This window comes from Pseudophryne corroboree, chromosome 3 (assembly GCF_028390025.1).
Source record: "Pseudophryne corroboree isolate aPseCor3 chromosome 3, aPseCor3.hap2, whole genome shotgun sequence".
Lineage (NCBI taxonomy): Eukaryota > Metazoa > Chordata > Amphibia > Anura > Myobatrachidae > Pseudophryne > Pseudophryne corroboree.
In genome coordinates this window covers 328,625,355-328,640,884 of record NC_086446.1, presented here as the reverse complement: position 1 = coordinate 328,640,884, position 15,530 = coordinate 328,625,355, and the positions used below count along the sequence as shown (strand labels likewise).

The 15,530-nt window shown below is 46.9% G+C and overlaps 1 protein-coding gene across 2 annotated transcripts in view; it reads left to right on the top strand.

The window, feature by feature from the left end:
- The window catches only part of LOC135055455 (serine/threonine-protein phosphatase 4 regulatory subunit 1-like), a 253,562-nt gene that overhangs the window by 195,644 nt on the left and 42,388 nt on the right, over window positions 1-15,530 (top strand). The window lies entirely within an intron of this gene.

Below are 15,530 nucleotides of genomic sequence, written 5' to 3'. Positions count from 1 at the left end.
GCATGACTTTATTAGAGCTCTGTGGCAGTTGCTTACTAATATGACAGGCGCCGCTATAGTTAATTGTACAGGTGTTATAGTTAATAACTGAACAGATCCCCACAGCGGCGCGCCGGCCAGCGGTCACAGTGTGGGGCAGACTGGTATCCCCTGTCAGCAGGCGCCGCTACGAGACTTGGGGAGAGCGGTCCCGGTGCGCGCCGATCAACTGAGACAGGACAGTGAGTTAGTGCCGCCAGCTGAGGAGATCCCTCAGCCGCGTGTGGGGCCGGCCAGCGGGGATCGGGAGCGCACAGTAGAGAGCGCTCTCTGTGGCAGAAGAGGAGGGAGCGCGGGCACTAGCGCCAGGGCTCCTTTTTACATAGCCGCACATAGTGAATAAAATGAGATTTCTCTGACGTCCTAGTGGATGCTGGGAACTCCGTAAGGACCATGGGGAATAGCGGCTCCGCAGGAGACTGGGCACAAAAAGAAAGCTTTAGGACTACCTGGTGTGCACTGGCTCCTCCCCCCATGACCCTCCTCCAAGCCTCGGTTAGATTTTTGTGCCCGACCGAGCTGGGTGCAATCTAGGGGGCTCTCCTGAGCTTCTTAGAAAAAGTTAGTTTTAGGTTTTTTATTTTCAGTGAGACCTGCTGGCAACAGGCTCACTGCATCGAGGGACTAAGGGGAGAAGAAGCGAACCTGCCTGCTTGCAGCCAGCTTGGGCTTCTTAGGCTACTGGACACCATTAGCTCCAGAGGGACCGAACACAGGCCCAGCCTCGGAGTCCGGTCCCAGAGCCGCGCCGCCGGCCCCCTTACAGAGCCAGAAGCAAGAAGAGGTCCGGAAAATCGGTGGCAGAAGACATCAGTCTTCACCAAGGTAGCGCACAGCACTGCAGCTGTGCGCCATTGCTCCTCATGCACACCACACACTCCGGTCACTGATGGGTGCAGGGCGCTGGGGGGGGGGCGCCCTAAGCAGCAATATAAACACCTTGGCTGGCAAAAATACATCACATATAACCCCCAGGGCTATATGGATGTATATTAACCCCTGCCAGATTCCAGAAAAAAGTGGGAGAAAAGTCCGCCGAGAAGGGGGCGGAGCCTATCTCCTCGGCACACTGGCGCCATTTTCCCTCACAGCTCCGTTGGAGGGAAGCTCCCTGGCTCTCCCCTGCAGTTAATACACTACAGAAAGGGTTAAAAAGAGAGGGGGGGGCACAATTTAGGCGCAGTATACAAATATATGCAGCTATAAGGGAAAACACTTTTTTATAGGTGCTATCCCTGTGATATATAGCGCCCTGGTGTGTGCTGGCATACTCTCCCTCTGTCTCCCCAAAGGGTTTTGTGGGGTCCTGTCCTCTATCAGAGCATTCCCTGTGTGTGTGCTGTGTGTCGGTACGGCTGTGTCGACAGGTATGTGGAGGATAATGAGGTGGAGGCGGAGCGAATGCCTGTAAATATGCTGTCACCCCCTGCGGGGTCGACACCGGGGTGGTTGAACTTATGGAAGGATTACGTGAAAGTGTCAACTCCTTACATAAAAGGTCGACGACACGGAACAGCCGGCTACTCAGCTTGTGCCTGTGCCAGCGTCTCAAATGTCATGGGGGGCTTTAAAATCGCCCGCTACCTCAGATAACAGACACAGATGTCGACACGGATACTGACTCCAGTGTCGACATCGATGAGACTGGTGTACCCTCCAAATAGGTCCACCCGTTACAGGATTGAGACAATGAAAAATGTATTACACATTTATGATTATACCCCAGGTACCACATAAAAGGGTATTGTGTTTGGTGAGAGAAAACTATTAGTAGTTTTTCCTGCATCTGAGAAATTAAATGAGGTGTGTGAGGAAGAGTGGTCTTCCCCCGGTAAGAAATTGATAATTTCTACAACGGTTATTGGCAGCGTACCCTTTCCCGCCAGGTGATAGGTCACGCGGGGAAACACCCCATAGGGTAGATACAGCGCTTACACGCTTATCAGAAAAGGTGGCACTACCGTCTCCGGATACGGCCGCCCTGAAGGAACCTGCTGATAGAAAGCAGGAGGTTACCCTATAAGATATGGTCACACACTAGGGCATTATATTGCGACCAGCCGTTGCTTCGGCATGGATGTGCAGTGCTCCCGCTGCGTGATCAGATTCCCTGTCGGAAAATAACTATGGATAGGGACAATATTTTGCTGAAAATAGAGCATATAAAAGACGTGGTCTTATACATGCGTGATGCACAGAGGGATATTTGCCGGCTGGCATCAAAAATAAGCACTAGGTCCATTGCCGCCAGACGGGGGTTATGGACTTGACAATGGTCAGGCGATGCCGACTCGAATCGGCACATGGAAGTTGCCCTATAAGGGGGTAAAACTGTTTGGGGATAGTTTTTCAGACCTCGTTTCCACAGCTACTGCTGGGAAATCGATTTTTTTGCCACAGGCTACCCCACAACAAAAGAAAGCACCGTATCATCAAGTACAGTCCTTTCGGCCCCAGAAAAGCAAGAGGGCTAGAGGCTCATCCTTTCTGCCGAGAGGCAAAGGTAGAGGAAAAAGCTGCAACACACAGCTAGTTCCCAAGAGCAGAAGTCCTCCCTGCGTCCGGTAGGTCCACAGCATGGTGCTGGGGCTGCTCAGGCGGACCCGGGTACGGTGGGGGCCCGTCTCAGATATTTCAGCGGACAGTGGGCTCTCTCACATGGATCCCTGGGTCCTTCAAGCAGGATCTCAGGGGTACAGGCTGGAGTTCGAGACGTTCTTCCCCCCGCCGTTTCCTAAAATCTGCCTTACCGGCACCTCCCTCTGCCAGGGAGACGGTGTTGGTGGATATTCAACACTATAATCACAACAAGTGATTGTCAAGGTACCCCTCCTTCAGCAAGGAAGGGGTTACTATTCCACAGTGGTTGTGGTACCGAAACGGTTCGGTGAGACCCATCTTGAAATTAAAATACTTGAACTTTTATATCAGAAGATTCAAGTTCAAGATGGAATCGCTCAGGGCGGTTATTACGAGCCTGGACGAGGGGGATTACAGGGTCTCCCTGGACATCAAGGATGCGTACCTGCATGTCCCCATTTACCCCCCTCACCAGGAGTACCTCAGATATGTGTTACAGGACTGTCACTATCAGTTCCAGACGCGGCCGTTTGGAGTTGTCCACGGCACCGAAGGTCTTTACCTAGGTAATGGCCGAAGTGACGATACTCCTTCGCAAGAAGGAAGTTTTTATTATCCCGTACTTGGACGATCTCCTGATAAAGGCGAGGTCCAAAGAACAGTTGGTAGTGGGGATAGCAGAAGTGCTACAACAGCACGACTGGATTCTCAATATTCCAAAGTCACAGCTGGTCCCGACGACACGTCTTCTGTTCCTGGGAATGTTTCTGAACGCAGACCAGAAAAGAGTGTTTCTTCCAGTGGAAAAAGCCGAGGAGTTGTCATCTCTAGCCAGAGACATCCTAAAACCAGGACAGGTGTCGGTAATGCACACGAGTCCTGGGAAAAATGGTAGCTTCGTACGAAGCATAATTCCATTCGGAAGACTCCACGCAAGGACGTTCCAGTGGGACTAATGGTCCGGGTCCCATCTACAGATACAACAGCGGATAACCCTGTCAGCAAGAAACAGGGTGTCGCTGCTGTGGTGGCTGCAGAGGGCTCATCTACTAGAGGGCCGCAGATTCGGAATACAGGACTGGGTCCTGGTGACCACGGATGCCAGCCTTCGGGGCTGGGGTGCAGTCACACAGGGAAGAAATTTCCAAGGAGATTTCGCTTCACATAAATATTCTGCAGCTAAGGGCCATTTACAATACCCTAAGCCAAGCAAGGCCCCTGCTTCAGAACCAGCCGGTACTGATCCAATCAGACGACATCACGGCGGTCGCCCATGTAAACAGACAGGGCGGCACAAGAAGCAGGATGGCGATGGCAGAAGCCACGAGGATTCTCCGATGGGCGACCTACACCCAGGAGAATGGGGATTTCATCCAGAAGTTTTCCAAATGCGGGTAAACCATACTCGGGGTTCCGGATTGGCCATGAAGAGCTTGGTACCCGGAACTTCAAGAGATGCTGGCAGAGGACCCTTGGCCTCTGCCGCTCAGACAAGACCTGCTGCAGCAGGGACCCTGTCTGTTCCAAGACTTACCGCGGCTGCGTTTGACGGCATGGCGGTAGAACACCGGATCCTAAAGGAAAAGAGTATTCCGAAGGAAGTCATCCCTACCCTGATCATAGCCAGGAAGGATGTCACCGCAAGACATTATCGCCGCGTTTGGCGAAAATTTGTTGCTTGGTGGGAGGCCATGAAGGCCCCGACGGAGGAATTTCAACTATGTCGATTCCTGCACTTCCTGCAAGCAGGGGTGACGTTTGGGCCTCAAATTGGGGTCCATCAAGGTCCAGATTTCGGCTCTGTCGAATTTCTTCCAGAAAGAACTGGCTTCACTGCCTGAAGTTCAGACTTTGGTTAAAGGAGTACTACACATTCAGCCTCCTTTTTGTGCCTCCTGTGGCACTTTTTGGATCTCAACGTGGTGTTGGATTTCCTAAAGTCGCATGGGTAGAGCCACTTAAAACCATGGAGCTAAAGTATCTCGCGTGGAAAGTGGTCATGCTGTTGGCCTTGGCCTTGGCCAGGCGTGTGTCAGAATTGGCGGCTTTGTCATGTAAAAGGCCTTATCTGATTTTCTATATGGATAGGGCAGAGTTGAGGACTCGTCCTCAGTTTCTCCCGAAGGTGGTCTCAGGTTTTCACTTGAACCAACCTATTGTGGTGCCTGCGGCTACTGGGGACTTGGAGGATTCCAAGTTGCTGGACGTAGTCAGGGCCCTGAAAATTTTATTTTTCCAGGACGGCTGGAGTCAGGAAAACTGACTCGCGGTTTATCCTGATGGCACCCAACAAGCTGGGTGCTCCTGCTTCTAAGCAGTCTATTGCGCGCTGGATTTGTAGCACTATTCAGCTGGCGCATTCTGCGGTAGGATTACCGCAGCCTAAATCAATAAAAGCCCATTCCACAAGGACGGTGGGCTCATCTTGGGCGGCTGCCCGAGGGGTCTCGGCTTTACAACTTTGCCGAGCAGCTACTTGGTCAGGGGCAAACACGTTTGCAAAATTCTATGAATTTGATACCCTGGCTGAGGAGGACCTGGAGTTCTCTCATTCGGTGCTGCAGAGTCACCCGCACTATCCCGCCCGTTTGGGAGCTTTGGTATAATCCCCATGGTCCTTACGGAGTTCCCAGCATCCACAAGGACGTCAGAGAAAATAAGAATTTACTTACCGATAATTCTATTTCTCGTAGTCCGTAGTGGATGCTGGGCGCCCATCCCAAGTGCGGATTGTCTGCAATACTTGTACATAGTTATTGTTAACTAATCGGGTTCTTGTTGTGAGCCATCTATTCAGAGGCTCCTTTGTTATCATGCTGTTAACTGGGTTTCATATCACAAGTTGTACGGTGTGATTGGTGTGGCTGGTATGAGTCTTCCCCGGGATTCAAAATCCTTCCTTATTGTGTACGCTCGTCCGGGCACAGTATCCTAACTGAGGCTTGGAGGAGGGTCATGGGGGGAGGAGCCAGTGCACACCAGGTAGTCCTAAAGCTTTCTTTTTGTGCCCAGTCTCCCGCGGAGCCGCTATTCCCCATGGTCCTTACGGAGTTCCCAGCATCCACTACGGACTACGAGAAATAGAATTATCGGTAAGTAAATTCTTATTATTTCACCTGGGTGACATGAAGTGTCCAAAAGATTTCAGAGGCGGCCATCTTAGTGTTTCCAGACACGCGCCAAATCTGAGGTATCAGGTATTATAGTAGGGGAACCCATAGGAAACAGCGACCACAATATGGTCACATTCAATATCCGTTTCCATAAACAGCCCTATACTGGCTCAACTAGGACTCTAAACTTTAGCAAAGCAAATTTTGATAAGATGAGGGTATTTTTCAGGGATATTGAATGGGAAGGTTTTGTTTTTAGGAAAAAATACTACGGAGAAATGGGAGGTACTAAAATTCCTGCTAGCTAAAAATACACTCAAATTTATTCCTACGAGCAGCAAAAAAAGGAATAAAAATCATAAACCGATGTGGCTTAACAAAAAGATTAAGGAATTTATGGGCAAGAAAAGGCGAGCATTTAAAAAATACAAATCTGACGGGGAAGCAGAGTCATTTCAGCACTATAAGGAATGTAACAAAATATGCAAAAAGGAAATAAAAGCGGCTAAAGTAGAAACTGAAAAACGAGTAGCAACGGAAAGCAAAGAGAATCCCAAAAAAAATCTTTAAATACATTAATAGCAAGAGATTAAAGAAGGAGAGTATAGGCTCTTTAAAAGACAAGTTGGGAGTCATAAGCAAAAATGATAATGACATAGCGGACACACTAAATGAGTTTTTTTCAACAGTATTTACTAGAGAGGACCCAATTCAGGGACTAACATATCTCAATAATGAGAATATCCCACTGATAGGTACTTATTTAAGCGAGGAAGTAGTCTGTGACCGATTAAAACATTTAAAGATTAATAAGTCACCAGGTCCCGATGGTATTCACCCAAGGGTTCTAATGGAGCTTCATTCTGAACTTGCAAAGCCGCTATTTTTGATCTTTAAAGATTCAGTAATATCAGGTATGGTTCGCAAAGACTGGCGTATAGCGGAAGTAGTGCCTATATTCAAAAAGGGAAGTAAAGCTAAACCAGGTAATTATAGACCAGTTAGTCTTACATCTATAGTGGGGAAAGTATTGGAAGGTATTCTAAGAGATAGTATTCAGAAGTTCCTTGAAGTCAATAAGGTCATTAAAAGGAATCAACATGGGTTTATGAAGGACAGATCCTGTCAAACCAACTTACTTGGCTTTTATGAAACAGTAAGCGCAAACCTAGATCAGGGTAAAGAGGTGGATGTAATCTTTTTAGATTTTGCCAAAGCGTTCGATACTGTACCACACATGAGACTTATCTACAAGCTACAAGAATCAGGGCTAGGAAGCACAGTATGCACTTGGGTCAAAAACTGGTTAGATAATAGGAAGCAGAGCGTTGTGGTTAATGGATCTTTTTCAACTTGGACTGAAGTGCTAAGTGGTGTGCCGCAAGGCTTAGTATTAGGACCGCTATTGTTCAATATTTTCATTAACGACCTAACAGAAGGTCTAGAGAGCATGGTGTCAATTTTTGCAGATGATACCAAATTGTGTAAAGTTATAAATGCGGAGGGGGATGCTGAGTCGCTTCAGAATGACTTAGTTAAATTAGAAGTTTGGGCAGCGAAATGGAGAATGCGCTTCAATACAGACAAGTGTAAGGTAATGCACTGTGGTAACAAGAACAAAAATAACACCTACCTACTAAATGGGGTAAAATTAGGAGATTCTGTACTGGAAAAGGACTTAGGTGTCCTCATAGATAGCAAACTAAGCAGTAGTACCCAAAGTAGGACTGCAGCAAAGAAGGCTAATAAGATATTAGCATGCATAAAACGGGGAATTGATGCTAGGGACGAGAGTATTATACTCCCGTTATATAAATCACTTGTGAGGCCACACCTTGAATACTGTGTACAATTCTGGGCACCTTACTACAAAAAGGATATCCAGGAGCTAGAAAAGGTTCAAATGCGGGCGACCAAACTAATTAAGGGTATGGAGACGCTGGAATGCGAGGAAAGGCTTGCAAGACTAGGCATGTTTACACTGGAAAAGAGGAGATTAAGAGGGGACATGATCAACATTTACAAATATATAAGGGGACAATATACAGATCTTGCGCAGGACCTGCTTTTGGTTAGATCAATACAGAGAACTCGTGGACACTCGCTCAGGTTAGAGGAGAGGAGATTCCACACAATACGGCGTAAAGGCTTTTTTACGGTAAGGACGATACGTGTTTGGAATTCCCTGCCTGAGGGAGTTGTAATGGCCAACTCAGTCAACACCTTTAAGAATGGGTTAGATAAATTCCTAATGGATAAGGATATCCAGGGTTACGGGGCATAGTCACGCACTATGGTTATTATAAAAAAGAGGGGTTAATCGGAACGGCAGTCAGCAACTTCAGTCAAAATTTTATACAAAATAATCGTGCATAGGAGACCATAAATAGGTTGAACCCGATGGACAATTGTCTTTTTTCAACCATAGATACTATGTTACTATGAGTCCTCCCGCCCCCCCTTTTAGATGAGAACAGGAGGGATTTTTAGTGTGGTGACAGCTCCCTCTGCTGGTGAAATTTATATAATACTACTATGAGGATCTCCTGAAAATGGATTATTGTTTATATTTTCTAAGGAATTCTATTGCAAAGATCCTGAAGAAAATACGCGGAAGCGAATAAATACCAACTTTACCATCGTAACTGACTTACAGTTGGATGTGTGAGGTTTGCAGATCGGCTGGTGTTAAAATTAATTAATTTATTTTTTATTTATTTTTCTTTCTCTTTCTATTCCATTTAAGAAACTGAAGAGTCACCAGCCAGGCAATACCGATACCTTTGCTTCCGCCATCTGTCAGTCTTTCTCTTCCTAGATTAAAGGGTGAAAGTTCTGCGACAGCCTGGTACGAGGTTTAGTCACATGTCTCCGGTACCAACCAAGACGAAATGTAACAAGAGGAGCACGCAGGTATGGCAGCTCCGGGGTGTGCGATTCCTGCTTAGACAAAGACGCTCCACCTGGGAGTAGTGCTCCGTCTAAGTCATGGGAAGAAGACCTTACAGATAGAATCTCCAAGGAGCTGGTGGAATCGCACAAGCAGCAATCAGAATGGGCTGCGGGATTCTCAGCGCCGATGGAGACTTCCTCATCAGGTTAACACCGCCCGCACAAGCAGTAACGAATGTGCACAAGGCAGTTGAAAGACCTCTTCCTGTTGTACCAGAATCAGAGGAGGAAGAGGGTCTTATTATTGATACAGAGGAAGGTGAGTTGATGAATCTAACCTAGACGCCGATCCTCCGGAAGAGGACAAGGCAATCTCGGGTCTTGATTCTAAAATTGATGCGGTAAAAGAGATCCTAGACTTTAAAGTAGAAGTTACGGAGCCAGGGGATTTCAAATTATTCGAATCCCAGCAAACGCGTTCAGCAGTGTGTCCCATTCCTAAATCTCTCCAATCTCAAATGGAGGAGGCTTGGAAGCAACCTGTTAAACGCTTTCAATTTCAGAAGAGGTTTCAAGTAACTTATCCTTTACCGAAGGGTGGAACTGATAAGTGGGAGACTCCACCAGTAGTAGATGCTTCCCTAGGTAGGTTGTCAAAAAAGGCAATCTTACCTATACCTAATGTGATGACTTTACAGGATGCTTCAGTTAGTAAGGTTGACACAGCTTTAAAGTCAAATTTTGTAGCAGCTGGTGCAGCACAGAGACCTACAGTCGTCTGCGCTTGGGTTAACAAGGCCATGGGAGCATGGTCTGGACGTAGGGTACAGGCTATTGAGGAGGAAAATAGCTTGGAAGAAATTACCCAACTGGCGGAACACATTCGAGAATCTGCTTCATACTTGTGTCAAGCCTCTAAGGATATTCGCAGGATAGCATCGCGCATCGCTGCATCAGCCGTATCGGCTAGACTGATTTTATGGCTCAGAGAATGGCGAGAAGACTCTGACACCAAGAGGGCGGTAGAATCCATCTCCTTTGTGGGTGAGATGCTTTTCGATCCAGAGTTGGACAAGTGGGTTTCGCAAGCTACAGCAGGGAAGTCCACTTTTCTGCCTACTCCTTATACGAGAAAGATCGCAGTCCTTTAGAGCCCGAGGAAGAGGTTTCGGTACACAAGTACGTGGGGGCAGAGGTAGAGGGCGCTCACAGGCAGCAGCCAGAAAGCGGGATAAACCTGCTGACAAGACCGTGGCAGGACGGTCTCCCGGCTCATCTGGGATCCCCCTTTGGGGGCGCACGTCGGGACATCTGGGCCAACACCTCACCAGAACTTTGGATAAACGACCTAATCTCGTAGGGGTACAAACTGGATTTTCAACGGAGGCCTCACAGTCCGTTTTTTTTACAACGGGATTGCCTCGGTGCCCTCAGAAAGCAAAAGCACTACTGACCGCAATTAAAAAATTGCTACGGTCAGAGGTCATTATTCTGGTTCCCGCCTCTCAGAGAGGAACGGATTTCTATTCCAATCTTTTTGTCGTACCAAAACCAGATGGGACGGTCAGGCCGATACTCAATTTAAAAGTTTTAAATCAGTTTCTAAGGGTATACAAATTCAAGATGGAATCAGTGCAGTCGGTCATTGAAGGCTTTTAGAACAAGGCGAGTTCATGGTATCCATGGACATAAAGGATGCATATCCCAATCTGGGCCCCTCACCAGGCTTACTTAAGGTCCGCACGGGTGACAGATCACTACCAATTCAGGGCCTTGCCGTTCGGTCTATCATCTGCCCCAAGAATCTTTCCGAAGATCATGGCAATCATGGTTGCAGAATCAAGACTGTTGAGGGTCACGATTAGACCTTATCTAGGCAATATACTAATCAAGGCATCCTCTCGGGAACAGTTGATCGAGGATGTTCAAACATCTCCTCCTCAATTTCTCATTCAACATGGGTGGATTGTGAATTTCCAGAGATACAACCTCATGCCAACTCAACGGATTCAATTTGCTCGGTCTCATATTGGGTACGGTACATTTGAGAGTATTCCTACCATAGAACAAGGTCCAGGACCTACGGAGATTAGAGGCTCAGGTACGGAGGTCACAAACGGTTTCTCTACACCTCTGTGTGCAACTTCTCGGGAAGATGGTGGCGTCTTTCGGAGCTCTCCAGTACAGCAGACTTCATTCCCGACCAATACAGATGAACCTCATTGCTCAGGGAGCAGGGTCACACTGGCTTCTACAACGAAGAATCCGACTTCCACCACGCATACGAACCTCCTTAATTTGGTGGTCCTTGCACAGGAATCTCGCAGCAGGCAAAAGATTTGGCATTTAGGATTGGAGGATCCCGACAACAGACGCCAGTCCCAGAAGTTGGGCTGCCGTCTTAGGGGAGCATCAGTTTCAGAGCAGATGGACGCTACTGGAGAGCAGCCAACCCATAAACATTCTCGAACTAAGAGCAGTTTACAATGCGCTTCTCTAAGCCGAAGACCTAGTCATGGGTCAACACATGAGGATACAGTCGGACGATGTCGCGACGACGGCATACATAGACCGTCAAGGAGGTACAAGGAGCAGAATGGCGTTAAAGGAAGCCACAAAGATCTTGTTATGGGCAGAAAGGCGAAACATCATCCTCTCGGCGGTGTTCATTCCAGGTGTGGAGAACTGGGAAGCAGACTATCTGTCACCAGGACATGCATCCGCGAGAGAGGTGCCTACATCCGTGGATTTTCGATAGGGTGGTGAGGAGATGGGGTCTACCTCAAGTCGACCTAATGGCGTCTCGGCAATACCATCAGCTGCCCAGATACGTGTCCAGGACAAGAGATCCAGTAGCAAAAGGAGTGGACGCATTAACACGTCCTTGGTGTTACAGGAAGGTTTACATTTTTCCACCTTTCCAACTCATACCCAGGGTTCTGAAACGCTTGAAACGGGAACGAGTGTGGACGATTCTAATCGCACCAGATTGGCCCCGCAGGAGTTGGTACTCAGACCTGCGAGTGTTACTAGCGGAAGATCCTTGGTGGTTACCTCAGAGAGAGGACCTGCTATCTCAGGGACCGTTCCAACACCCAGACCTGAACAGGCTGCGTTTAACGGCGTGGCTATTGAAACCCAGATCTTATGAAACAGAGGGATACCAAGAATGGCCATTCCTACGATGATTGCCGCTAGGAAGCCGGTCACAGCCATGCACTACTAAAGCATTTGGAAGAGATACTTTGACTGGTGTCAAGAACGTGGGTGGAATTCGATGAACTTCCACTTATCCAGACTTCTTTTCCTTCAGGCCGGTCTGGAGGTAGGACTGAGGCTGGGCTCTCTGAAGGTTCAAGTTTCGGCTCTCTCCATCCTATTTCAACAGCTTTTAGCATCCTTGCCAGAGGTTCAAACCTTTTTACAGGGGGTTCGGCGGATCCAGACCCCTTTTCGTCCTCCCGCTGCGCCTTGGGACTTAAATTTGGTGTTGGAATTTTGGTGATCACCAACTTTTGAGCCGTTACATTATTGCTTGCCTTGTCTTCGGCCAGGCGGGTTTCTAAATTGGGAGCCTTTTCGTGTAAGAGTCCCTTTTTAATTTTTTCATGAGGATAGGGCAGAAATCCGTACAAGAGCAGAATTCCTTCCTAAGGTTGTTTCGGGGTTTCACGTAAACCAGCCAATTGTGGTCCCATCTTTCCAGGGTCTCGCAGATGGGGACGTGTCTTTGGATATTGTCCGAGCTTTACGGGTATACGTACAAGTTACGTCGTCCTTCAGAAAGTCTTTTGTTTGTCTTTATGATAGGCTAAAGAAGGGTTGGCCAGCATCTAAGCAGTCTTTGTATAGATGGATTAGATTGCCATTCGGCAAGCTTATAATTCCTGTGGCAAACAGGTTCCGGTTCAGACGGGTGCTCATACCACCCGATCAGTGGGTGCCTCATGGGCGGCTGCCAGAGGTGCTTCCACTACTCAACTTTACATAGCGGCGACTTGGTCCTCAGCCCACACGTTTGCGAAATTTTACAAGTTTGATACCTTTGCGACCGGAGACTCTAAGTTCGGACGTTTAGTTTTGCAGGCCACCGACAGCACTCCCTCCCTGGGGGATAACTTTGGGACGTCCCCTACTGTATAGGACTCCAATGTCCCCTAGTGGATGAAAGAGAAAAGAGGATTTTTGTACTTACCGATAAATCCATTTCTCTGAATCCTCTAGGGGACACTGGACGCCCACCTCAGTGCTGTCAACCTGCTGTGTTCAAAGTTCTTGTTCAAATAGTTCGTGCAAACAGCGTTGGTTTTTCTGTTAAGAGTTTCTTGGATGCTGTTTGATATGTTGTACGGTTCGGTTCCTCGCAATGTGCTATAGTATCATGTCCTATTCTCTCAGTCAAATTTTCCAAACTGAGGGAGGAGGGATGTGAAGGGGAGGAGCCGGCTGTGCAGACAATGCTAATTTTAGATTGTGCCACACCTCCGGTTGCAAGCTTCACACCCCTACTGTATAGGACTCCAGTGTCCCCTAGAGGATTCAGAGAAATGGATTTATCGGTAAATACCAAAATCCTCTTTTTTTGAATTTTTATATGGAAAATTTCTGTTACTTGGTATGTAATTGGTGATATTTGAATGCAATATATATGAGGGAAATACTCTAATTGAGCACTTCTACTGGTAACGGAATCACATTTTTACATTGATAAACTTTATTCATCATTCAACTGTCACCACTAATGTGAACACATCATCATAACCCAACAGCCCACCATAAACACCATCTAAAAGACTCCCAAAATAGCTTAAGTCGGTGGTTCTCAAACTGTTTGCCGTAGCACCCTGGGTTGCCACAGGACACTTGCAGAATGCCCTGGGTTGGTGGTTCAAGACCAATTAAAATTATTTATGGTCAATTTAATAGGCAAAACCAGGGCTGGTGGCTGCCAATCATAAAATATGTGGACAAACAGAAGCAAATCTTGTCTCTCACCACACAATTAAACCGAAGAATGACCTATAAACACAATTTACTTAATTTAATTTTTCTTTCTAAATTTCTCAATAAGAAACTCTTGACCTAGGGGTGCCGTGATAACAATTCTGATACTGTAGGGCGCCGTGATTCCAAAAGTTTTAGAACCACTGGCTTAAGTGCTATCTTGTGTAAATTATCCTTGATAAATCAGCCTACTTTCAAAGTCGATAATGGAATCATCATTCAAGAGACATGTTCCTATGTGTGTGTACACAAAATGGATAAATTCAGCTTCTAGAATTAACTCTAGATTTCAGTTTTATTGCAAGATGGGGCTTTCTTGAGGATACATTTACATAGCTTTGGTAAAAGTATGACAATTTGTGTAACCTAGGCACATTTTTTAATAAAGTAACGGAATCTGTATGCTATGGAAACGGAATCCCTAAGTGACTAAAGAGCATGGAAAAGTGTACTGATTACAATGTTTGCTACCTACTAATGCAACAACTGCTATTTCTATGTCCTACTATGTTTTATAAAATATTTAAGGACAAAGGGACAGATGTACAGTGGAGCGAGAGAAACTATCAACCAATCAACTCCTAACTGTCATTTTTCAAACACTGCCTGTAACATGTTAGGAGCTGATTGGCAGGTACTTTATCTCTCTGCTTTATCACTCTCCAAGGCCTAGTATATCTCAGTGACGTGCAGTGAGGTCAGTGGCCGGGAAGGCACTGGCTGATAAATACTCTTTTTTATATATATATATATATATATATATATATATATAATCAACAAATGTAAGACCACAGCACTCACCACCCCAGAAGCGGGGTGCAGTGTCTGCACTCACCACTCATAGGGTGGGGTGCATGTAGCCCATGGCCACCTACTTAAAAATATACAAACAGAAAGTTCAGCACTCACCAAAGCAAGCTCACTTATTTTCACAACATCAATGAATAAATGATGGGGGTTTAGTTAGTGAATTGGCCAATGCACGGAAGCCTGCAAACCGCTCGCCAAGGTACCCCATCTTCATGCAGGTCCTACACTATCACAGAGTCTCAAAATTAAAACCTAGCAACTGTGTCACACATAATATATCTGCAAATATGCCCACTTGGTTTACTGTGTATCTGCCAAATACTCCATGGCTTTTAAAGGTACACTAGTCACCTGACACTGGCTGATAAATTACTAAAGAAAAGCTGACTCAGGTTTAAGATAATTGGGCTTGCATAGGGGTGCATGAACAAAGCTTGTGGCCACAGTTAATATGAGTTAACCAAAGATTAACCCTACAATATACCAACAAATGTAAAACCACAGCACTCACCACCCCAGAAGCGTTGTGCAGTGTCTGCACTCACCACTCATAGGGTGATTGGTGAGTGTATATATATCGGCCAGGAGGGGTAATGCTATAGCAGGGGTAACACTCAGTGTGGGGTCCCCCTGCCATCACATTAACCATTTCCAAACCAGTCAGCCCAGGGCTGGATTTCCTTGGAAAGTGGGGACCCCAAAAAATAAAAAACCGGGTCCCCCCCTCCCGAGCAACAACCTTCAGCCCAGTGCTATGCTCCGCACCCACTGGTGGCGGTGGGTGCGGGGCTCATGCTATGATATTGTTCTTTACAGGTGGCGTACAGATCCCAGCAAGCCTGCCCCTGCATGCAGGCACTTGGAGATCCACAAGTGCCTGCATGCCCGGACATTAAGGGCCCGCTGGCACCTGTAGTCCTCCTGTAAAGAAAATATTAAAATAAAAACAAGACCCTTTAAAAAAAAAAAAAAAAAGTTTTATTGTACAGCGTCTTCACCTGGGGGCGGCAGCCTTTCAGCTCTTTTTCATGACTACCGCCCATCCAGGATTTCCATGGCCGCCGCCCTTCCAGGACTTCCACGGCGTCTTCG